This window comes from Peromyscus californicus, unplaced genomic scaffold (assembly GCF_007827085.1).
Source record: "Peromyscus californicus insignis strain IS unplaced genomic scaffold, ASM782708v3 Scaffold_10__1_contigs__length_136768540, whole genome shotgun sequence".
In the NCBI taxonomy this organism is placed as follows: Eukaryota; Metazoa; Chordata; class Mammalia; order Rodentia; family Cricetidae; genus Peromyscus; species Peromyscus californicus.
The window spans coordinates 11,103,274-11,126,685 of NW_026294391.1; the positions used below are offsets into that span (position 1 = coordinate 11,103,274).

General features: G+C 40.2%; 1 protein-coding gene across 9 annotated transcripts in view; it reads right to left on the bottom strand.

Annotated features, from left to right (window-relative positions):
* Positions 1 to 23,412, bottom strand: part of Sytl5 (synaptotagmin like 5) — a 271,854-nt gene that overhangs the window by 171,013 nt on the left and 77,429 nt on the right. For 2 of the 9 annotated variants that reach the window (XM_052741720.1, XM_052742038.1), the window contains one exon: positions 22,171 to 22,246. The exons of the other annotated variants lie outside the window; for them this stretch is intronic. The gene's annotated coding sequence lies outside the window, so the exon portion shown is untranslated. The remainder of the gene's footprint in view (positions 1 to 22,170; positions 22,247 to 23,412) is intronic. 9 annotated transcript variants of the gene reach the window in all.

The following is a 23,412-nucleotide window of genomic DNA, read 5'->3' on the forward strand; positions in this document are numbered from 1 at the left end:
TCTCATTCTTCCTTACAATATATTCAAATTGATTGAAAAGCACAATGTATGGGGCAAGTAAGATGGCTCAGTGAGTAAGGATGATTATCTGAGTTCAGTTGCCAAGAACCACATTGTGAAAGAAGAGAAGCGACTGCTACAAGTTGTCCCCTGACATGTGCACTAACTACAGCATGTGCACACATGTGCAAACAATTCAAATGTAATCTTTTTAAGTGAAAAATTGTGCAAGTCCTGATAAATTCTATTTTTTGTCTACAAAGACTGTGTTATTTAAATGTTTTAAAGATTTATTTTTGTTTTCTGAGTATGAGTGTTTTGTGTGAATGTAAGTATGTGCACCACAGGTATGTCTGCTGCCTGTATAGATCAGCAGAGGGTATTGGATTAGCAGAAACTGGAGTTAAGCAAGGTTTTGAGCCACCATGTGGGTGCTGGGTATTGAACCTTCATTTTCTGCAAGAGCAATAAGTGCTCATAACTTCTAAGCCATCTCTCCAGTCAAAAGACTTTTTCTTTGTGGTAAATACCAATATCCAAGAGAAGAATTTTGAAGTACAATAGAAAAAATAACTAGAGCTATTCAAACAATCACACTTGCTGACCTCAGCAAAGAAGGTAGCAAGCCCAGACCCCAGAAATACACTCTGTAGTGTCAAAAATAGACTATTTAGAAAGGTTCTGATAAAATCCAATATCCAGTCATGATAAAAGTCTTGCAGAGACTAAGAATGGACAGGGCACAATCAGCATAATAAAGGCCATGCACAACAAATCTACAACCAACATCATGATAAATAGTGAAAAACTAACATTCCTACTATGATCAGAAACAAAACAAGGGCATCCATGGTCTCCACTTGTAGTCAAGATAGTATCTGAAGTCTTAGCTTGAGCTAAGACAATAGACAGAAATAAAAGAGATACAAATAGGAAAAGACGCCAATGCTTCCATATTTGCAGATGACCTGATTGCAGACATGAGACCCTAAAGACTTCGCCAAAAAGCTCTTAGAGCTGATAAGTGTTTTCATCAAAAGGGCAGAATAAAAAACTACCAACAAACATTATTAGCCTTTTTATGTACCAATGACAGATATACTGAAAAAGAACTCAAAAAAGAACTCTCATTCATAATATCCACAGAATCTAAAATAAAATACCTGGAAATAAAACTAACCAAGAAATCAAAGGTCCTCTACAATGAAATCTTTCAAACACTGAAGAAAGAATTCAAGGAAAATACCAAAAGATTGAAAGACCTGCTTTGCTCATATATTAGAAAAATTAGCATCATAAAATGGTCGATAGAACTCTCATCCAGTGTTTGATGGAAGCAGATGCAGAGATCCACGGCTGAGCCCCAGGTGAAGCTCCAGGAGCCCAATCGGCGAGAGAGAGGAGGGATTGTATGAGCGAGAGATATTGAGATCAGGATTGGAAAAAGCACAGAGACACCTAGCCAAACTAGTGGAAACACATGAACTGTGAACCAATGGCTGAGGAGCCCCCATGGAACTGAATCAGGCCCTCTGGATAAGTGAGACAGTTGATTAGCTTGAACTGTTTAGGAGACCCCCAGGCAGTGGGACCGGGACCTGTCCCTAGTGAATGAGCCGGCTTTTTGAAGCCTGGGGCCTATGCTGAGACACTTTGCTCAGCCTTGGTGCAGGGAGGAGGGGACTGGACCTGCCTCAGCTAAGTCTACCAGGCTGGGCTGACTCCCCAGGGGAGACCTTGCCTTGGGAGGAGGTGGGAATGGGGGGTGGATTGGGGGGAGGGCTGGGGGGTGGGAGGAGGGAAGACAGGGGAATCTGTGGCTGATATGTGAAAGTAAGTTAATTATTATATATATATATATATATATATATATATATATATATATATATATATATCCCCTTTCCAAAATTAATCTACAGATGTGATACAATAGCAATCAAAGTATTACCTTTCTTCACAGATATAGGGAAAAAAATCACAACATTTATATAGAGGACTAAAGACCAAGTACAGCCAAAGCAATCCTGAAGCAAAAGAAGGACCCAACTCTAGCTTCATGTAGTTAGAGCTACCTTATCTTTGACAAAGATGCCAAAAAGTATACATTGGAGAAGAGACAGCATGTTTAACAAAGCTGCTGGGCAAACCTCAAACTAAATACATCAAGGATCTCAGCATAAAACCTGATAGCCTGAATTTGCTAGAAGAGAAAGTAGAAAACACACTTCTACTTATAGGTACAGGAAATGACTTTCTAAATAGGAATAGAAACAACAACAAATGCTGGCATGGGTGCTTCAAAGATTGTGTGTGTTTAAGGGGAGTATATGTGGAAGTCAGGAAACTAGAAACTGGTCACTGACAAGGAGGACAAATTGAGGAAGTGGGAAAAGTAGCATATAGCTGAAATAAAAGCTACTTGAGAACTTATCCTTCAACCTTAGTTAAAAGAAAAGTAAGAGCTGATACTGGAATAAACATGATATGAAAGAATAGTGGAAGAATATTGGGAACCAAAGGTTTAAGTGGGGTTGAGGACAGAGGAGTGGAAGAAAGGGGCAGGAGAAGATATGCTGGAAAAGGTAAGGATTATAAAGAGACCCTATGAAAACCCACTATTTTTTAAGCTAAGTAAAAATACAATTTTATAAATGAATTTGAATAGGAACATCCAAATTTGGAGAACAACACTGCTCTTAGAAGGTAGAACTGAATGAAAATCTTGGCGTCAGGCACAGGTTACCTTTCTATTAGTCAGAGAGGCTTCAGAGGTACCTAAAGCAATACAGACCATTGCCATTGCTCTTGGCTGCCCACCATAACTTCAGCTTACTGCTGCAGACACCACTCCCTCTGGCTGCAGAATTCAGAGATATCAATCTTTAACTGACCAGAAAATTCTCCTTGCTGGCTGGTTTCCATGGAGCTGGAAGGTGCTATACAAGCTGCTGGTGGAGAAAAGTCATCAATGGTCTTATCCATTGCTGGACCCTGAACATTACCATACTAACCAGCCAGGCAAGATGTGCCCATTTGTGCAAGAGTGGCAAGACTATTTACAGGAGTTACAAACTTCTCTCTTGATTAGATTTGATGCCTGCTCCATTGGATGGATATCATGTCAGGTACTATAAATATGGCCAAATTCTACAGCTACGGAAGTCATAGGCCCTAGAGGAGAATCTACTGGTGTTTTTTTCCTAGAGAATCCTGTTATCAAACTGCATTCTAAATACTGATCTTTATATCCATTTGCTTGTCCTGTATCCAACCTTGGTCAGAGAAGCTTTCTATTGCAATAGGTCAATGCAGAGATGCATGAGCCATCTATATATCATCCCACCTATGGGTCAGGGAACATCATGAAAGTGGGGGACAGAAAGCATGTAGGAACTGGAGGATGGGGAAAAGAGCTGTGAAATTCTCTAATATGCATATGGCAGGGATGTTACATATATGAACTCAGTAACAATGGTTACCTACACAAGACCTGAACAAGATAAATCCAGTGGATTTGGTGAGTTAAAAAAAAAAGAGCAGAGAAAGCTGGGAAGGAAATAGAGGGGTGTATGGGAGGAACTGGGAGTGAAGCAATGGGAATGGATTTCATCAAAATACATTATATACATGTATGACACTCTTAAACAACAAAACGGGTATTTAAAAATTTCCAGCATGGAGAGAGGAGTAGCCTCTGGAGGTTCCACCCCTAAGTAAAGGAGCTGCTGGCAGCTGATGGCTGCTGGGGGATGGACAGTCATTCTCCAGGAACGAGACCGCAAGTACATTTCCTATGATCACGTAGGCAGCACTAACTGGGCTTTGTGGGTTAAAAATGAAGACAAAGATAAGTACATTTAAAAAATGTAAAAAGAAGACATGAAGTTGGAATAGATAGGATATGAGCGGTTCTGGGGGAGTTGGAGTGAGGGAGTGAGAGTTGGATATGATCAAGGTATATTGCATACATGTATGGAATTTTCAAAGAATACACTTTTTCTAAATGGGTTTTAGATCTGAACAGAGAGCTCACAGAAGAAATACAAAAAGGCCAAGAAATATTTTAGAAAGTGTTCACTATCCTTAGCGAATCACAGAAAAGCAAATCAAAGCTGAGATTTCATCTTACTCCTATCAGAATGGCTCAGACTAAGAAAACAAATATGTGTGTGAAATTCTCAAAACGGAACAAAAACATTGAGGTTATGTGGAAAAGAGAGACCTTATTCACTGTCCTTGGAAGTTATAACTGGTGCAGACACTAGGGAAATCATTATGGAGGTTCCTCAGAAAGCTAGACATAGATCTACCATGTGATGAATCTCTACCATTCCTGGGCATGTATTCCAAACACCATATCCTACTACAGAGATACTTGCTCATCCATGTTCTTGCTGAGCTAATCACAATATTTAGGAAATGGAATCAGCCTAGATGTCCATTAACTGATGGTAATAATAATGTAGTACATATACACAACGGAATTTTATACAGCTGTAAAGAAAACTGAGATTAGGAAATTTGCAGGTAAATTGGTTATCCTAGCTAACCTTAGTTACCAAGTTGACACAGCCTAAAGAGATCTGTTAGTAGAATCTCAGCTAAGTGTCTATCAGGTAGATATGCATGTATGTGAAGGATTGTTTTCATTGCTAATTAATGCAGGTGGGCACAGCCCACTGTGAGCTGAACAATCCCTAGACTGGTCAGTACTGAGGTGTATATGAAAATTATCTAAGCATGAGACAGAGCAAGCCAGAAAGCCATCTTCCTCCATGATTTCTGCTTCTAGGTTCCTGCCTTGAGCCCTTGCCCTGACTTACCTCAGTGATAGATGGTGACCTGGAAGTGTAGTCCAAATAAATCCTTTCCTTCCCAAGTTTCTTTCAGCTAGACATTTTATCATAACAACAGATATCAAAGTAGAACATGGACAGAACTAGGAATTTTTATACTGAGTGGGGCAACCAAGACCCACAAAAACAAATGGCGCATGTTCTTGCTCATATGTACAATATAGCTTTAGATCTTAGATTTGTCATGTAATCCAGGAAACTAGAAAGGGGCCAGTGGAAGAGGAAGACTATATGGGAGGATATAGAAGAACAGCAGTAGTATGAAGTAGGAAAGAGGAATAAAGGGAGGGGGGTTAAGTGGGAAAGGAAATGGAAAAGTAGGGCAGAGATGGGAGGATAGATAACGTCAAAGATGTTTGAATAGAAATAGGAAAAGGAATCTATGTATAGGTTTTCTAAAAATACATATTTTCTTAAAACAAGTTTAACTGACATTACCCTACATAGGTAATAACATTTCTCCCAGAAGCCATAAGTTATCAAACAAAAAGCCTAGTGCCAGGTTGAAGGCTAGCCCTCTCTTAAGAGTTGCTGGACAAGGGAGTTCCAGAGACTACCACACCCCAAACAACACAGGCTACTGTCATTGCTCTTAGTTGCCTGCCAGAACTTCATAGTAAGACTCTACTGATAAGCTGAGCACAGTGGCACATGCTTTTAATCCACACATTTGAAAGGCAGAGGCAGGGGGATTTCTGTGAGTTCGGGACCATCCTGGCTTACATAGTGAGTTCAAAGATAGCCAGGGTTATATAGTGGGACCCTATCTCAAAAGAAAACAAAAATCTATGGCTGAAGACAGAACACAATTTGGTCACAGGATATGGAGAAATAAAATTAGTACTGACATCAAGTTTCCTCCATGATGACTAGATTTTATAGTGACAGGAGGTACTATGCAGCTGCTGGGAGGGGGGCGATAATAATAATAATCAACTATCTTACTTAGCTTTGAACACTATAAGCTACAATAATGACTGGCCTAGCAAGATATGTCTACTGTTGCTATAGTGGCAAAAATGTTATAAGGTAACCAACGGCTTTCTAATTGGATTTGAGGCTCATACTATAAACTGGGCAACAACCATGGCTGGGGAGGTTATAGGCCCTAGGGGACAGTCTACTATCATTATTTTACTAAATGGACATAGTACCAAAATGCTTTCTGAATACTATCCTTATACCCACAGAGAAGTACAGATTTTATTACTCATCAGAGAACCTTCTTTTTGCATCAGATGATAGTTAATACCGAGATTCACAACTGATCAAAGTGCAGAAAATAAGTGATTATGGCTGTTGAGGGAGGTGAGTCAGTTTTCGGGGTTATGGTCCCTAGGAGGTTTCCCATGCTCCAGCAGAGGGCCCCAAACCCATGCACACATAAGCAACACTAACTGGACTTGGTGGATTACTTAGAAGCAAAAGGTAAAAGAGGACATGAAATTGAGAGGGGGACATGTTGGGAGGGATCTAGGGGGAGTTGGAGAGGAGAAAGGGGTGGATATGATGTAAAAACATTCCACACATGTGTGAAATTACCAGAGAATAAAAATCAACTGTATTTATCAGGACGTAAATGCACTTGCCACTGGGAATGATTCTTGGGTTTAATCCTTGGAATCACACCACAGAAGGAGAGAACTAAGTCACTCAGGTTGTCCTTTGACCTACACACACACACCACACCACACCCCCTACACACACACACACACACAATCATTCAATTAATCAATCACTATACGTTTTAAAAATCACCAGAAAAACAATGATAAAAGATATAAAAAGGCAAGCCCTAAATTTAAAAATATTTATATTAAGTAGTACAGTTAAATATCAAATGACTGTCAAATTGCTTTGAACTTTCCTAGATGGTTTTTACATATATTTATGTGCTTATTTATTTATTTGTATAGGGGAATGCATGTGTGCAGTGCGTGTACATGTGTACATGTGCGTGTGCATGTGCAGGTCAGTGGAGGACATCCTATCCCCCTGGAATAGGGTTTTCTTATCAAACTGAGAACTAGGCTGGCAGTCAGGAAGCCTCAGCATCTAAGTGACATTTTTCTATTTGGGTGGTTCAACTCTGGTCCTCAGATTGTATAATCAGTTTTCTTACCATCATCATCTCCCAGGCTCCATTTTCTATTTTTGTGCCTGTCGCCTCTCAGACAAATAAGTCACCACCCTCTAACTAGTATCAGTCTGTTGACCACAGTTTGAGGAGCACAAACATAGATAATGATGTCTCTCATCAGGACTCCCATTCACTTGTCCTGGCACTTCAACCTCCTCATCCAACTCAATGATCCCCCACTCCTCAACACACACTCCATGGTTAAATACTTTCTCTCTTAGAACAATGACAACTCACAGTTTGATCTTTGATTACTCCCCCCATTGCTTTTGTCTTCATAAACACAGGTTTATGTTTCCTATCATCTAACTTTATTCGCTTTTTGGTACCTCTGTTCAAACCAATTCAAAAACAGTACTCTTTTCATAGACCCACTGACATAGTTGCTATCCACCAGGCACAATGACCACTTTCCGCCATTACCTCTAAGGTCTTCTCTTCTTCCTGTGAGATATGAGCCATCCACTTCCTTTCCTTAGCCCCTCTTCTTGCTTGAGCTATTAGGGCATGTAGTTCTTCCTACCTCTTTCTTTGATACTTCCCAGTTTGCTCCCTAGGATTCCCCCTCCACACATATTTAGTTTCATCCTACAGTTTGTGGTCTAGAGCAAATACTTCCATTCACATGTTACAATAAATACTTTTGTCCTGCTGATTTCAACACATGTAACTGGAGTCCAGAATTCTTTCCTAGAGCTAAAATTGTTTCTACCACAACTTAGCTCCAAACTTACTTCATTCAAACTTTGCAACCTAGTGAAGTCACTCTGTTCAGTTCCCTTAGCTGTTCCAATTTTCAGGTTTTAGATTTGTAAAGTAAGAATGCCATCTAACTCAGAGGCGTATGATACAGACTAAATGATGCAGTGCAGGTAGGGATGTGTAAGCAGTTCCTGAACATAACAAATTATCAGTAACACCAGACATTGCTTACTTCCTCTTGCATTTTCTTATACTAATTCTGTATCATAATTAAGATAGCTAATGCTTTCCTTCCCTCCTTTTCATTTGTCCTCTGACAATTATTCACTAAGTATCTACTATATTACGGGCATTCTGTAAGGAATTGAAGATAAACCATTGTCTAAGACAAAGGCTGAGGATACAGCTCAAAGCTAGGGTGCTTGTTTAACACTCAGAGGACCCTGGGTTTGCTCACCAGATGCACATACACATACAAACACATCAAGGAAATTAGTCACTTACAAAATGACAAACTCACCGGGCAGTGGTGGCGCATGCCTTTAATCCCAGCACTCGGGAGGCAGAGGCAGGCGGATCTCTGTGAGTTCGAGGCCAGCCTGGGCTACCAAGTGAGTTCCAGGTCAGGCACCAAAAATACACAGAGAAACCCTGTCTCAAAAAAACAAAACAAAACAAAACAAAAAAAGGAAAGAAAACAAAATGACAAACACTATCACTCCATTTATCAGAAGAACTAAGAGTAGTCAAACTCCTAGAGACAGAAGCTAGAATGGTGAATGCAGGGATTGGGGCCAAAGGAATGGAGCTAGTTTTAATCAGGGCAGAGGTTCGTTCTGGAGTCACAAAAGAGTTCTGGAGATGCATTGATAATTAATGCACACAAAGCCACAAGAATGCACACTTATAATATATGATGATATATGACACACAAAAATGTAATAAATTAGAAATAGATGATCAACTAAATGCAAAAGACAAAACTACAAAACTTTCAGAAGGAAACAGATTTTAGTGACTTTAAGCTAGGCGAAGACTTTTTTTTCGAGACAGGGTTTCTCTGTGTATTTTTGGTGCCTGACTTGGAACTCGTGTGCCACACCACTGCCTGGCTAGGTGAAGCCTTCTTAAGACTCCAAAAGCATAAATGAAAAATAAAACAGTTAATAATAATAGACTATTTTTAAAAATCTCCTCAAAAGATAATATTAAGGAAATAAAAAGCCATGTGTGGTGGCAACTACTTATTGTGGCAGTTTGAATGTAATTGGTCCCCATAATCTCATAGCGAGTGGCACTATTAGGATGTGTGGCTTTGTTGGAGTGGGTATGGTCTTGTTGGAAGAAGTGTGTCACTGTGGGGGTGGGCTTTGAGGTTTCCTATGCTCAGTATACTACCCAATGTCTCAGTCAACTTTCTGTTGCCTGCAAGATGTAGGACTCTCAGCTACTCCTACATCTGCCTGCATGCCACCATGTTCCCACTATGATGATAATGATTGAACCTGTAAAACTGTAAGTGAGCAACCCCAATTAAATGTTTTCCATATAAGAGTTGCCGTGGCCATGGTGTCTTTTCACAGCAATAGAAACCCTAACTAAGACACTTGCAATCCCCATACTCTGGAGTCAGACATGGGATGATAATAAATTTAAATTCAGGCTGGGCCACACAGTAAGTTCTAGGCCAGGGCCATATGAGACCCCATCTCAAAATAAAAATGTAAACTAGTGGAATTCAGGTGTTTCTGGTACATGGACTGCTCTCACCCAATGTGAGGTTGAACTGTCGACCTTGTGTACATCCTACTTCACAAATGAGTCTGTCAGATATGCTAAGCCTATAGGCTGAAGATGATGCCCCAACACTGTGGAGAAACCTCAGGTGACTGTCCAGGCAGCTGACTGTTTCTGTCAACTCACAAATTTTTTGGAAGTTGCTTGCATGCACTTTCTGTTTTTATTTTTGTTAGCTAATATTATTTCCTTCTTGGGTCTCTGAGGGAGTTGAAGATTAGTTAGTTATAGTTGAAGGTTAGTTAGTTATAGTTGAAGATTAATTAGGATAGAAAGTGAATTAGATACATTTTGGACTTAACAAAATAGGATAGATAATGAAATTATTTTCTCTGAATTTGTCAAATACAAATGGACTAGACATTGTTTAGACATTTATTACTTGTATATATTGTATATAGTCATTGTACTTTTGTATATAGTTTTTCTTTTGTTAGTTATAACCTTTTTCTTTTTTTTCCTTTTTATTAAAATAGAAAAGGGGAAAAAAAAATAAAAATGTAAATCATCACATAAATGAACTTAAGGACAGAAATTATATAATTATCTCAATAGACACAGAAAAGGCCTTTGAAAAACTTCAATAAACATTTATGTCCAAAGTTGTGGAGTAGAAATGGAGAGTGCATACCTTAACTTAATAAAGGCTCTGCATAAAAATCCTATAGCCAAAATCATGATAAGTGGAACAAAAACTCAATGCATTCTGACTAATATCAGGAACAAGACCAGGGTGTTGACCCTCTCCATTCTTATACAATATAATGTCTGAAATCGTGGCTACAGCAGTAAGACAAGAGAAGGACATAAAAATGACATAAATAGGAGAATAAGAAGTCACAGTACCCCAATTTGCAGATTATATGATTCTATACATAAAGGACTCAGATGATGCCACCAGAAACAAACAAACAAACAAAATACTATTAGAGTTGAAAAAACCCATTCAGTAAAGTGGCAGTATACAAAATTAACACACAAAAGCCTTATCCTCTCTACATATCAATGACAAGCATCCTGAAAAAAATATATAAGATAAATGTGCTGCCTAGATTCATGTCAACTTAACACAAACTATAGTCATCTGAGAGGAGGAAACCTTGATTGAGAAAATGTTTCCATAAGATCAGGCTGTGGGCCAGCCTATAGATATTTTCTTAATTAGTGATTGATGGGGGAGGGCCCAGTCCATTGTAGATGATGCCATCCCTGAGCTGGTGGTCCTGGGTTTTATAAGAAAGCTGGTTGAGCAAGCCATGTGGAACAATCCAGTAAGCAGAGTCCCTCCATGGCCTCTGCATCAGCTCCAGCCTCCAGGTTCCTGCCCTGATTGAATTCTTGTGCTGATGGCCTTTGACAATGGACAGCAATGTGGAAGTATAAGCCAAATAAACCCCTTCCTCTTCAATTTGCTTTTTGGTCATGGTGTTTCATCACAGCAATAAAAACCCTAAGACAGTGAACAAGTACATTCACAATTACCATAAAAAAGAATACACACAGGAATAGGCCTAATCAAGAGAACAAGAGCATTCTACAGTGAAAATTTTAAAACAGTGAAAAAATTTGAAGACACTAGAAGAATGACATTCTATGCTCATGGATCAAAAGTATTATTCATTTGAAAATGACCAATCGAAGTCCAGGTTTGGTAACACACATCTTTTTTTTTTTTTTTAATTTATTTTGCAATACAATTCAGTTCTACATATCAGCCACGGATTCCCTTGTTCTCCCCCCTCCCGTCCCCCTCACCTTCCCCCCAACCCCCCCCCATTCCCATCTCCTCCAGGGCAAAGCCTTCCCCACAGACTGAGGTCAACCTGGTAGACTCAGTCCAGGTAGGTCTAGTCCCCTCCTCCCAGGCCGAGCCAAACAATCCTGCATAGGCCCCAGGTTTCAAACAGCCAACTCATGCAATGAGCACAGGACCCGGTCCCACTGCCTGGATGCCTCCCAAACAGATCAAGCCAATCAACTGTCTCACCCATTCAGAGGGCCTGATCCAGTGGGGACCCCTCAGCCCTTGGTTCATAGTTCATGGGTAACACACATCTTTAATCCTAGTGCATGGGAGGCAGAGGCAGGTAATTGTAGTAAAATTCACATACATGAAACAATAATATCAAATTTTATTTATATGGAGACATAAAAAAGCTAAAACAACCAAGGATAATCCATGCATCCTACAAAAAAGAATATGATTTCAAATCAGAGCGATAATCATATCAACACCATGGTCCTGGCACAAACATAGACACAGATCAATGGAAATAGAATAGAGGACACATATATAAATCATGCAACTACAGCTACATTATTTTTTGTTTCATTTTATTTATTTCTGTGTTGGGTGCTTTGCCTACATCAGTAGTTCTCAACTTTCCTAATGCTGTGAGCCTTTAATACAGTTCCTCATATTGTGGTGACCCCCAACCATAAAATTATTTTTGTTGCTACTTCATAACTATAAATTTGCTAGATATGAATCATAATGTAAATATCTGATTTGCAGGATATCTGATAAGTGACCTCTGTGAAAGGGTTGTTTGATCCATACCCCCAAGGTGCTCATGACTCACATGTTGAGAACCACTGACCTACATCTACATCCATCCTCCACTTACATGTCTGGTGCCTGGAGGCCTGAAGAGAGCACAAGATCTCCAGGAACTATAGTTACAGCATTACAAGCAGCTCACAGCTGCCATGTGGGTGCTTGGAAAGGAGTCAGGGCCCTCTGAAAGAGTAGCCAGTGCTCTTAGCAGCTGAGCTATCTCTCCTGCCTGCCAGCTACATGATTTTTGACAAAAATGGTTATATATATATATATGAAAAGACAACATCTTCAACAAATACCACTGGGAAACCTAAATTTCAATCTGCAGAAAAATGAAACTAGATAGATCCTTATCTCTCACCTTGCACAGAATTCAACTAATAATGAATCAAGGACTTCAATATAAGACAATCTATATGTCAAACTGCTAAAAGTAGGATTCTAATAGTACTGGAAACATGATCAATACTTGACAAACAGGATCTCATAAAATGGAAAACATTCTATATAGCAAAGGAAACTGTCAAGTGAAGAGATGGCACAGAGACTAGAAGAAAATCTTTACCAGCTATATACCCAACAGAGGATTAGTCTCCAGAAGACACAAAGAACTCAAAAACTATACCTGAAGATACATAAAAATATTGGCTGTGGAATTGTGATTTTTAATAGGAAAGGACCCATAGGCTCATATATTTGAATGCTTGGTTATTAGGCAGTGACACTACTTGACAGGGATTAAGAGGCATGCCCTTGTTAGAGTAGGTGTGGTCTTGTTGGAGAAAGTGTGTCACTGAGGGTGAGTTTTGAGGTTTCAAATGCTCAAGTCAGGCACAATGGCTCTCTCTTCCTACTGCATTCACATCTGGGTGCAGAACTCTCAGCTACCATGTCTTCCTGCATCCTGCCATGCTCCCCACTATAAGGATAATGGACTAAACCTCTAAAAGTGTAAGAAGCCCCCAATTAAGTGCTTTCTTTTTATGAGTTGCCATGGTCACAGTGTCTCTTCAAGTTGGTACCAGGAGGCAGTGTATTGCTATGACAGGCCTGACCATGATGCTTGCTGGTGGAATGTGGACTGCGGGACTTAGGACTAGAAGAGCAGTTGAACACTTAAAGCAGGGCTTAATGGGCCACACTAGTAGGAGTGTGGAAGACAGTAGTGCTGAGAGCAATGTTGATTATGATGGCCCAGCTCAAGAGGTTTCAGAGGAAATTAGGAATTGACCTAGAGATAATACTTATAATATTTTGGCCAAGAATGTGGCTGCTTTTTGCCCTTGTCCAGAAAGTCTGTCTGAGGCTAAATTGAAGAGTTTTGGATTAATGGTATTGATTGAGGAGATTTCAAAACAGCCTAGTATTGACTGTGTCACATGGTTATTAGTGGCCACTCTAACGCAGATCTATAATGAAAAGGAGCAAGCTAAGAAAGGAAAAATACAAAATGTAAAGTTTGAGGAGAAATGGAGCACCAGAAAGTGCAATGGAGCTAAGTCCAGTGCTCAAGTGGATAAAAGTTTAAAGAAAACCCTGATCCTAAATGGAAGAAAAGGAGTGGTGACCTCAAGGCAAGATGCCACCCAGCTAAGCTTCCAACTTATGAAAAAGAATTAAAGAAAAGTTTAGGAATGGGTGTGGTGATGTGTATGCCTTTAATCCTGGCACTTGGGAGGCAGAGGAAAGCAGCCTTTGAGTTTGAGGCCTGCCTGGCCTACAGAGCAAGTTCCAGGACAACCAAGCTTAGACAGTGAAAGAAACCATTGAAAACAAAAAGCTGGTGAAAATGTGTTTGAATGAAGGGGCCATGTTCTAGCCCGAGCAAGAAGAGAACTTGACAGCTTCAGCCTTTAGAGTCAAGGATGCAAGAAAGGGGTTTGATCCCAGCACTAGGGAGGTTGAGACAGGAAGTGATATGACTGTGTGGAGAGGTGAGTATAAGGTGGGAGGAGACAGGCGCTCACCCCTTTCAGGCTGAGAAGTTGGTGAGGTAAGTGGTAGCTGTGGCTTGCTCCTTTGTCTCTCTGTTCTTTCAGCATTTACCCCTATATCTGATTCCAGGGTTTTATTATTAAGACCAACTAGAATTCACGCTACAAAGATGAAATAAAATTTGAATGAAAATGGGTAAAACTGGAAAATAGTATACTGAATGAGTATATAAGCACAGCAAGACAAACAAGGTATGTTTCTCAATTTGTAATACCAACAGGCACCAAGAAGCTAGGAAAAGCCCATAAGAGGGGAGGTTGTAAAAGGTCTTAAAGGATGAAGAGATAATAAAACATGTTATATAAAAGTAGGGAGCAAGGATCCTGGGAGTTAAAGGTTTAAGCAGGGATGTGAGCAGGTGGACAGGAGAGAATAGGGGTTTGGAGTAGGTTAGTGAAAACAAATGATGCATGAAAAACCTTATGGTAACTCATTGTTTTGTAAGCTAGTAAAACACTATTAATTTACAAAAGTAGAAGGAGTTTGAACATTTGCATGGGTAGACAATGCTTTCCCCAGATGACATAGATTATTAAGTGAAAAATCTCTGTGGCAGGTGGAAGATACCTCCCTATGAGTTATTGATACTATACAATATTTTCATTGATTTTGGTTGCCAACTATAACTACATGGGGGGAAGACCCTATTGTTGAAGACATAACACACTTTGATTATAGGATGTAGAAAAATAAAGGTGGAACTGATCTGAAAGTGTCCTCCCTACTTGCTGACTTTCATAACACCAGATGTACTATGCAGGTTGTTTGGCAAGAAAAGTCACCAATGACATTACTCAGCAGTGACCTCCAAATGGTGACATGAGAGGCAAGATGTGCTCATTGGTGCAATATTGGCATGAAGGTTATAGAGGTAACCAACCAATTTCTGACTAGATTTGAGGCCTTCTTCACAGGAAGGAATTCAACTATGTCATGTTGAAAATGTGGTCAAAAGTCTATATGCCCTAGAGGGAAAACTATTAATGTTATTTTGCTAAAAGGTCATGCTGTTAACTGTCTTCTGAATTTATTTTTATACCTATAGATCTGTATATATGAATGCAAAACAGACATATAAATAAATAAATGTTATAAAGAAAGAGTAAGCTATGGGTATCAAGCCAGTAAGCAATGTTCCTCCTTCTAGGTTCATACTTTGAGGTCCTTCCCTGACTTGCCTCAGTCACTGGACTATAAAGTCTAAGCTGAAATAAACCCTTTCCTCTCCAAGCTGGTTTTGGTTCATGTTTTATCATAGCAACAGAGAAGAAAGCAGATTAGTACATGGTGCACGACTATAATTTCAGCATTTGGGAGATAAAGGCCATGTTAGTATATATAGTGAGTTCCAAGCTAGCGTGCTCCACACAGTGGGACCCCAGTCTTTAAAAATAAGTTTTACATCTAGAAAAGGGAAGTTAATCTCCAGAAACAGGAAGCTGATCACTGTTTTTCTGATGCTAGAACTGGAGGAGATGAAGTAAAACGGATACTAGAGAACAAGAATCTCTGTATCTTGACTATAACAGTCATCTGAGAGGGCATGTAAATATCAAAACTATAAAATGTGCTCTTTTAACGGATATACTGTGTTGTATACAAACAGTATTTCAATAAAATTGAAAAGCAAAATAATTCACTCAATCATACTGAATTTTTGTGGTTGCTCACATATGTCGTACATTCTCAGGCCTCTAGGCTAATCCTGTGGTGCTCTTTCCTCTAGGCCATGCCGTATACCCTTATGCTCATTGTCTTTCCAAGCTCATCTAGTGAACTAGCTCTCCCTCTTTTAAAAGCCATGGCTTGTCAGTTAAGAGCAATGGCTGCTCTCGCAGAAGACTGGGGTTTGAGTTCCAGCGCTCACATGGTGACCCACAAACTGTCTAGCCTCCAAGGGCACTAGGCACAAATGTGGTGTACATACATACGTAAAGACAAAACACCCAGATACATAAATTAAAATTAAAGTTAAAAATAAATAAAATTAGTTTACTGCTAGCTGTGGAGAAAATTAAGAGGGAGATCTTTGATTGGTGTGTAAAATGAATGAAAAAATGTTCTTAATAAAAAAAGGGGAGGGACAGTTAGGGGGAGAGGGAGAGAGAGAGGGACAGTTAGGGGGAGAGGGAGATGGGGAGAGAGGAAGAGGGAGAGGAAGAGAGAGAAGGATAGATAGGGAGAGAGGAAGAAGGAGATAAAAAGAGGAGAGAGAGGTAGAGGGAGGAGAGGAAGTGAGAGAAGGAGAGGGAGAGATAATGGAAGAGAGAAAGAGGGGAAGAGGGAGAGAGGAAGAAGGAGAGGGGAATAGGGAGAGAGTGTGGGGGAGAGAAAAGAGAGAGAGGTGTGGAGAGGTAGACGGGGGAAAGGAGAGAGGGGGAGAGGGAGAGGAAGACAGGGTGAGACAAGGAGGTTAGAAGAGTGAGAAAATGAAGGGCAAATAGAGGGAAAGAGAGAGAGAGAGAGAGAGAGAGAGAGAGAGAGAGAGAGAGAGAGAGACCAGAGGGAGAGAGGAAGAGAGAAAGGGGTAGAAAAACAGAGAGAGAGAGGGGGGAGGAGGACAGAAAAACAGAGACATGGAGACAGAGAGAGAGACAGGGAGTGACAGAGAGAGACTGGTAGAGAGGGAGAGGGGAAGAGGGAGAGAGAGGAGGAGAGAGAGCAGGAGATATGTAGAGGGAGAAGGAGAGGGAAATGGGAAGAGAGTGTGGGGAAGGGGAGGGGAGAGAGGGAGAGATGGGGAGTGAAAGAGAGAGAGGGAGTGGGGAGACATGTAGAGGTGGGGAGGGGTAGATGGGGAGAAGAAGAGATGGAAGGGGCGAGTGAGAGAGGGAGATAGGGAGAGGGACAGGGAGATAGAGCAGGGAGGGGGTAGAGGGGGAGAAAGGGAGAGAGGGAGAGAGCAAGATGAAGAGAGGGGGAGAGAAGAAGAGAAAGGGAGAGAAAGAGAGAGGAGGAGAGGGAGAGAGGGTGAAAGCGTGGGGGGGAGAGGGGAGAGGAGTGGGGAAATAGGAAGAGGGGAGACAAAGAGAGAGGAGGAGAGGGAGAGAGGGAGATATATAGGGAGAGAGTGGGAGGGGAAGAGGGAGAGTGAGGAGGAGAGGGGAGGGAGACGGAGAGGGAATGAATAGGGGAGAGGGAGGGAGGGGGAGAAAAGGAAAGGGAAGAGGGAGTGGGAGTGGGAGAGACAGGGAGATGGAGAGATGAGAGAGGGGGAGAGGGAGAGGTAAAGAGGGAGTGATAGCAATGGAGAGAAAGGAAGATGGAGAGAGAATGTGAGGAGAGAGGAAGAGAGCAAAGGAGGAGTGAGAAAGGGAGATTGGGAGCAGGGAGAGAGGGGGAGAGAGGGAGAGAGAGCAAGAGAGAGGGAGTGGGAAGAGAGAAGTGGGGAGGGAGAGAGATGGAGAGAAGGAGAGAGGGAGCAGGAGATGAGGAGAGGGAGAAAAGTGGAAAGCGAGGTTGTGAGGGAGAGGGGGACAGGGAAAAAGGAACAAGATGAGAGAGAGATGAGAGAGAGGGACAGAGTAGGGAGAGCGAGAGGAAGAGATGGCTGGGCAGACAGACAACAGAGACTGATCTAGGGCCTCATTCATGTTAGCTGTCCTGGGGTGTGAAGAAGGCTAGCTAAGCATGAGCCCATGAGAGAGGCAGAAAGTAGCGTTGCTCCACAGTCTCTGCCTGAAGTTCCTGCCCTAACTTCCCTCAATGGTGGAATGTAACCTTTTTTCTCCCTAAGTTGTTATTGCGCAAGTGCTTTGACCCATCAATCAAAAGAAACTAGAACATGTCACTCCCCCCCCCCCCACTGTGCTGTATCCACAGACCTTTTATAGCATGTTATTTTGGGACAAGGTCCTTCTAAGTTGGCCAGGCCAGGCTTGAAATCTTTTTGTTGACTATGATGACCTTGAGTTTGGGACCTCTCCGTCTCAGCCTTACAGAATAGACGGAATTATTTGTCTTTACCACCAGGTTTGGCTTGTTTATTTTACCGTGTAATCCAGACTTGTCTGGAACTCACTATGTAGTTGAGGCTTGAGTTAAACTTTTTTTTTTTTTTTTTTTTTGGTTTTTCAAGACAAGGTTTCTCTGTATAACCTTGGCTGTCCTGGAACTCGCTCTGTAGACCAGGCTGGCCTCAAACTCAGAGATCTTACCTGCCTCTGCCTCCCGAGTACTGGGATTAAAGGTGTGTGTCATCATCTCCTGGCTTGAATTAAACTTCTAAACCTCCTGCCTCAACCTTGAAAGTACTGGAATTACAGATATGTATCAAACACACATGGATCATGTCCTTTTCATTGTGTCTACAGCATTCCACACACATAGAAAAATATCATTAAAATGTTCATGTTCTGAGCAGCAAGGTCAGAATTGAGAATTTTCATTAGTATCCCAATGTGGATACCAAGAAATCTCCCAGAGTATTTATTGGCCATGACATGGGAGAAAAAATCCTCAAGGATTCCACCTCAACTCAGGCCCAGAAATATGATATGTGTCACCACATAAAAGCAAATCTCCTGAGTTTAACCAAAGGGAAAAGATGACAGCAACAATCATAAAAACTACCCCAGGCACCAAAATACTTCAAGTATCAGTTTTTTCCCTGCAGGTCAATAATTATCTGTAATTCACACAGAGACGTCAACCAAAAAACTTTGCTCATTTAATCAATTAATGGATTCTGCATTGCTTCAGGGACATAAGTAGAATACAACTAGAACATACAAGCCGAACAGTTATTTCATGTTGATTGCATGTCAGAAATTATTTCTTACCAAGACAGTTGTTCAAAAATTGGAAAAACTATTTCAAGTTTTAAATGCTTTTCATGTCACTGAACCAATCTGAAATAGTTGTCCAGTCATCTGCCATGAAACAAAAGAGGAGTGTGATGGTCATGGAAGTCCCAGTTTGCTGAGCCCACACACTTTCCCACTTCGCAGTCTAGCACAGAGGTGGCAGGTGCTATTTCCGAATAATGTATAGAATAGTATTGGTTCCATTGACCCAACTTGACATGATTCAGCCACTGTCATTGCCTCAGTCCACTTAAGGGTCTTTTTATTTTCTTGAGTATTTTTATGGTTTTCACCTTTTTTTTCTCCTTAGGATTTTTTTTTCCATTGTGGAAAAACAGAACTTGAATAAAAGGAGCCCCAGGCTATGAGTCAGAATCTCTTGTGGTGGACAGTTCAAAGAACCCAGAAGTTAAGGTAACACACCTCTTTTTTGCAACCCCAGGTCTGCCAAATCTGTAACTTTAAATTCTTTAATGTTTCTTATTCTAAGTTTTCTTTGCTGTAGTAACTGAAGAACAAGATAATATTTAATACACATATTACATTATATTATCTAACTAATATATGTGTATTAAATATTATCTTGTTCAAACGATCTAATATAATATGTGTATTAAATATTATCTTGTTCTTCAGTTCCTACAGTTGATAAGCAGACCATGCAGGTATGATAGCTCATTCCTATAAGCTCCACTTAGGAGGCAGAGACCGGAGGATTGCTCCAAGTTTGAGGCCAGCCTAGCGTACAGAATGGGACCCTGTCTCAAACAATAACTGCAAAACAGAGCAAGCTGGCATCAATTCCAAGTAATTTTATATTGAGTTCAATTTATTTATTTATTTACTTATTTATTTGTTTGTTTGTTTATTTATTTATTGTTGTTGGTTTTGGTTTTTCAAGACAGAGTTTCTCTGTGTAGCTTTGGAGCCCATCCTGGAACTCGCTCTGTAGACCAGGTTGGCCTCAAACTCACAGAGATCCACCTGGCTCTATCTCCCAAGTACTGGGATTAGAGGCGTGTACCACCACTGCCCAGCAAGTTCAAATATTTTAAATTGTGAAAAATCATTTAGCATAGGCTAGTATGGTATGTTCATCTTTTAATACCTAATGCTAAGATTATATTGAATCCTCAGTAACCTTTGCTCAATAGCGAAAAGATCCAGGAGATCTTGGTTGCGTGAGTTTGATTTTTCTAAAAAGATTTAGATGATCTCTGATTGAAGAAACTCATGTTTTTCTAGTTCAAAATTAACCACAAAAAGCAAAGGACATTCCAGAAGTCATTTCCATAATAGAAGAAGCAAAAACAGTTATATAATCAAGAAGGTTCTTACCAAAGTCGAGGACACTAAGGATAGGGAAGAGGGAAATGGGGGGCAAAGGCATTCTTTGTCATTGAAGTCGCCCATCTGTGAAGTATGAGTCACCTGTGCAAACAAGATAAGATGTGTCCTCTGTGCTCTGACTCATGCTGTCTTTTCTGATAGCATTTAAAGGGCTGAATTTTCCCAAGCGGAAGCTCAAGTAGAGATATTTACTCTCTAGCTCTGTGTCAAGTGTTCTCTAATTATTTTGGCAATGTCTGGAGTTTCAGTTAGTGAGTAAAAGCAGTCTTGAAAGTCGGCTATGCGGGGAGAATGCCTGTGTCTTAACATATGGAAACCTTCATAGACGTTGCCTTGCTCATTTCTTTTAAACAGTTTCACGGTTCCCAAGCTCTCATTGAACTCACTGTGTAGCTGAGGCTGATCTTGAACTCCCAAGTGCTAGGACTGTATGCATATATCACCATGCCCTACTAGGAACGTTCTTTAAAGCTAAAATATCCTTATTACTTGAGCCATCATAGCATAAAATTGCAGTGTGGATTTGTACTTGTTTCAGGTAGCTGTTCAAGAGATTTTAATCACAAAATAGTAAAAAAAAAACCATCTAGGTATTAATTTCAAGTATTTTCATATTGATATCATATACTTCAGAGTCCTTACAGCTCCACTTCTAATTTCAATACAGATTTTCTAAAACAAAATTTCTATTCTCTTGTATGCACACCTCATTTGAGAAGAATGTGAACAGGGATCACATTGCATTTTTCACTTGAAAATATCTAACAATGAAATATAAGGTTGTTCTTCATGTGTAAGGATTTAAATTAGGCAGGGCCTAAACATGTCAGTTCCAGCATGGAAAATGAAGATGTATCCATCAATCAGCAAGCAAATTATAGAGTATCTGTGGTGGTTCTTCCACTCTGAGGCCAAGGGAAGTTAAAAATATCTGTTGACTGATCAAGCTAGTCAACATTCCAGTATGCATAGGGACATTTAATATGACAAATGTGAGGACAGTTAACATGGTGTCTTCCCTTGAGGGATGTTTAAGTGTGTGTATTAGTTTGTTTTGGGTCACTATAATAAAGTTCCTGAGGCAAACAAATACATGCACTTAAACAGTTCCCAAGGGCAGATGTCATGGTAAATGTCCTTAGCACCAAAAGAGAAAAATTAAAGAGAAATAAGAAACTTTAAAAATTGATGGTTATGGGTTCATTAACTTGATTGTGGTATTAACACACACACAGGCATAGATAGATAGATAGATAGATAGATAGATAGATAGATAGATAGATATAGATAAAGATATAATCAAATTTGATACATGATACACACTTGAGTTATGCATATATTAGTAAAGTAGGAAAAAAATCTATAGACTATAGACCTAACTTTTATGTAATTTATGTGAAACATTTAGAAATATTAGTACACATACATACTATATGAGGAAAGATTAGGAAAATCAGGTTCAATGTAAAACAAAACAGCAGCATTCTCATCATTAGCAAGTTAGCATTACCTGAGACTGAGGTGATGCGTTCTAGGTAGGAAAGATATGACAGCCAAGAGGTGAGGAACATGCTCGCTAGCCAGTTTGCTCAGGTGTGCCTTCCTGAGGTGCTTTGCTGCTCTTTGACTTTAGTCTTGTTTTCTTTTTGGTTTTGTTGGTATTTTGGTTGGTTTGTTTTGTTTGATTTGTGTATTTGTGTATTCATTTTGTTTGTTTAAAGACAGGGTCTCATGATGCCCAGGCTGGCCTCAAACTAATTTTGTAACTTTCCTGGTCTTCCTGACTCAGCCCACCCCCTTAAGGGTTGGAGGAATTACAGGTGTGCTCTACCATACTCAGGGACATCTCAGTCATGGTCAAACCTCTGGTGCCTTAGTTTCTCCACCTGTGAAGTCCAGAAAGTGATGCAATATACCGCCTTGGTTTGGAATCACTTAGGGTTTCTGACATATTTATAACAGTACCTGCAACTGAGGAGTGTAGCTCATTGGTAAAGCACCCGCCTATCATGGGTGAGGCCCTGGCTTCGAGCTGCAGCACCTCAGGAAAAAGAGAAACATACAAAGCAAATAAAAATACAAAGTCCATAACAATACAAGGATGCTTGCTAGCTGAACCAAAGAGGTAAAAACAAAGACTGCATAATGCTATGGTTCTGATTGTCTAAACAAAAAGTTCAATTATTTTTATCAGGCAACAAATTTATCAAACAAAATGGTTGAATGGGCAATTCACATAGCTGAAAACAATTTACCTCACTAAGTGAATTTAACTGCCTTGCTGCAACTAATTCTTCTTACACAGATGATAAACAACTGTGCAGTAAAAGCTAGCCTGGGTTTGTAGCCTCGCTCCCTGGGTTCTCAGTTATGTAAGATAGGGCAAGTGATTTCTCTGTACTTTAGACACATGGCCAAATTAGGAAGAATATAGGATAGGCATGCATGTTTAGAGTGTTAATTCCTACACAGTACATAGGACTGACTGCCCTTGGCATTTTTACATTTTACGGTTATAACTCTCTTAAGGTACAAATTCAATGACTTCATAACTACTATAGTGGTATAAAGATGGGAAATTAAATTACCATAGGTGACATTTATATCATATCAAACCACCAGATTGGCAAGCTAAACCATCAGTGTATTTATTATGGAAATATTGGGATAACTACCTAATCATACCAGAGTAAACTGCCCTGGTTGAGTTTGAGACTGGTTTCTTGTTTACTCTATAATTACAATGATCACCTTAAAAACAAACTAAGGCATGCCTCTTTCCTGCTTAACATTTTCACTGATTCTTCATGTCTCACTGGCCAAATCCATCTCACCCCAAACAACAAATTAAATGATCATTAGAATCATATATGTTGTCTTTCTTTCTGAGACGTTGATTTGTCCCTCAATTTCCTCAGTACTGTTGTATTTTCAGCTCTGTTTTCTTGCCTTGACCCTTGTTCTGCAAGGCTCTTTGCTTGCCTGCAATCTGATCCTTTCTCCAAAGTTCCAGACGAGGTTGCTGTTAATAAACAGCACCTTTCCTCCTGCCTTAAGACTTAGTGCATGCATAGTCCATTATTTAACATCTTCATTCAAACAAGGACTGAATGAGGGCAGTGGCTGTTTTACTAAAAGTTGAACCCTTAGGACTGAACACACCTTTTTCTAGGCATGTCAGATGGAATGAGGAAGTGTTTGTTGAAG